The following is a 3,017-nucleotide window of genomic DNA, read 5'->3' as shown; positions in this document are numbered from 1 at the left end:
AAGCGACATACATCATCTTGAAGTTTTCCAATCAGCTTCAAGTGATAACGGCTCGGACAATGACCTGTTATATACTTAGATCTTTCTTAGAAAGTTCCAGGATTTTTGGGTCACAGAAATTGTGGGATTAATGAATCGCTTCGACTGCCTAGCAATAGAAAGTGTTCTTCCAGTTTTCCTCCACTTTTCGAAATTCCCACACTTTTAGCTCCATTCTAAGAGATGCAGCCGATAAGCCACAAAAGGGCTCTGGCCCGATGGACTTATGAGAAGATCCGAGTCTTGCTAGTGCATCAGCTCTTTCATTTCCCTCAATCCCGCAATGACCAGGAACCCAATATAAGTTGACTTGATTATGACAAGACAATTTTTGAAGTGATTGAACACACTCCCAGACAAGTTTTGATGTACATGTCGCCGACTTTAAAGCATTTAGAGCAGCTTGACTGTCGGACATGACGCATATATTTGAACTCTTATAGTTTCTACGCAAACATACAATGGAACAGTCTAAAATTGCTTGGATTTCAGCTTGGAACACAGTTGGCCATCTGCCCATAGGAACCGATATTTCTATCCCTGGGCCAGTTACTCCTGCTCCCACTTGATTGTTCAATCTTGAACCATCTGTATTAAAAACAATCGATCCTGGACGAAGAACCGGACCACCAAATTGCCATGAATTATGCCCAGGGTCAACTACTTGAAAAAGACAATTGTAATTGTATATTTTCTCCATCCAATCTTCGTCTTACTAGAGAGTTGAAACTAACAGTTTTTAGAATCCTAAGATGTCCTCTAAGGTCTCCTTCAAAGAGTTTCACTGACCTTGTAATCCTTAGAGCACACTTTTTGGCTTCTATTGGTAGCATATAAAGCAAAGCATCCAATGCCTTCGATGGTGTACTTCTCATTGCACCTGTTATTGAGAGAGTTGCTAACCTTTGGAGTTTTTCTAACCTTCTCTGAGCAACACTCTCTTTTGTTTTTGGCCACCAGACCAATGCACCATAAGTAATCCTGGGTTTCACAATTGCCGAGTAAATCCAATGGATCATTTTCGGTTTCAGTCCCCACTGTTTACCGAATGTTCTTTTGCTTCTATTGGTATAGAGCATTAGTAGCTTTGTTTATTGCCTGCTTTAGATGCATATTCCAATTAAGTTTACTATCAAGGATTACTCCAAGATATTTGATAGCATTAGAAAGTTCCAAAAGTGTGCCTTTCAATCTTATGTTGTCTAATGAAAACTTCTTCCTTCGCGTAAACGGCACGACAGTAGTTTTAGAAGGATTTATGTTTAATCCTTCCCTATCACACCACGATGAGACAAAATTTAAAGCAGTTTGCATTCTGTTAGCGATAATACAATCATATTTGCCACACACAATTATGACTATATCATCTGCGAAGCCAATTATTTCGAAGCCTTGGGCTATTAAATTTTTGAGAAGATCATAAACTATTAAAGACCACAATAGAGGGCATCCTTTGGTTACTTAAACGGGTGACGGGGTACCCGGGTGCCCACGCTTTTTACGAACCTCAGACAATAAGATAGAACCAAATAATGTTCTGCAAAGTTGCAGGTTTAGATAAGAACTGAAAGATGGCCTACATGAATTCCAGAATGGACTACCCAAAGTCCCTGGCACAGGTTCCGGAAACCTCTGAGAAAGTGGCCAATCTTTGATTTCAACAGAACTAGACGTGAAGTCCATCAAGATTTTCACAAATTGATGAACATGCCATTAGATACCATGCTAATTGACTAGAGTGACAATGGCCACCCAATGTCCCTGAAACAGGTTCCGCAAGCCCTGGAGGAAGTGGCCATCCTCTAATTTAAACAAAAACTAGTCATGCGACAGATCAAAATTTTCAGAATTTAATGGACATGTCATTAGAGACTATACCAAATGACAAGAGTGACAATGGCCACCCTATGTCCCTGGAACAGATCCCGGAAGCCCCGGTAGAAGTGGCCAATCTCTGATTTCAACAAAACCAGACGTGCGGTACATCAAAATTTTCAGAAATTCATGGACAATTCATTAGAGAGCATGCCAAATGCGAAAAATGACAATGTCGTGGGAGAAGTACTCCACCTGTGATTGGTCCAGTATGGTCTGTACCGCCGTGTAATATTTCAATGCCGGAACCATCAGTTTGTATCCTTCCTTCCGTGCACAGCTGGATGGTGCACTGGACGCCCTGCGTGATGAAAAAGTTTATTTTTTCCCGCAGTCCGGGAGGGAAGCCCTTCACAGCAGAAACTAGTCATGCGGCATATTCAAATTTTCAGAATTTTTTGAACATGTCATTATACTTACCTTACCAATCAGGCTAAGGCCTTGTTGTCCTCTGCTGTCCGAAGAAGTCGTCTCCACTCTACTCGATCCATGGCCACAGTTCGCCAGCCTCGTAGTCTGCGAAGGGTCCACAGGTCACCTTCTACTTGGTCGATCCACCTTGCCCGCTGCGCGCCTCTTCTTCTTCTTCCTGTTGGGTCGCTTTCTAGAACCATTTTCACTGGGTCGTCGTGCGGCATTCTTACGACGTGCCCAGCCCACCGTAGTCACCCAATTTTTGCAATGTAGACGATGGATGGTTCTCCCAGCAGCTGGTGCAATTCGTGGTTCATTCGCCTCCTCCACGTTCCGTCATCCATCTGCACTCCACCGTAGATGGTACGCAACACCTTCCGTTCGAAAACACCAAGGGCGCGTTGGTCCTCCACGAGCATAGTCCAGGTCTCGTGGCCGTAAAGGACCACCGGTCTAATCAGCGTCTTGTAGACAGTCAACTTCGTGCGGCGGCGAATTTTATTCGACCGGAGCGTCCTCCGGAGTCCAAAGTAGGCACGATTCCCTGCCATAATGCGTCTTTGAATTTCTCTGCTGGTATCATTTTCGGCGGTCACCAGTGAGCCCAAATACACGAACTCATCGACCACCTCGATTTCGTCACCGTCAATCTGAACTCGGTGGGAGGCTAACATTGTCTTCCCTAGAAC

The sequence above is a fragment of the Ochlerotatus camptorhynchus genome, unplaced genomic scaffold (genome assembly GCF_037179485.1).
Source record: "Ochlerotatus camptorhynchus isolate MF236.1 unplaced genomic scaffold, CSIRO-AGI_Acam_v1.1 ptg000060l, whole genome shotgun sequence".
NCBI classification, from domain to species: Eukaryota; Metazoa; Arthropoda; class Insecta; order Diptera; family Culicidae; genus Ochlerotatus; species Ochlerotatus camptorhynchus.
The sequence above is the reverse complement of the archived record's forward strand: the minus strand, read 5'-3'. Positions refer to the sequence as shown.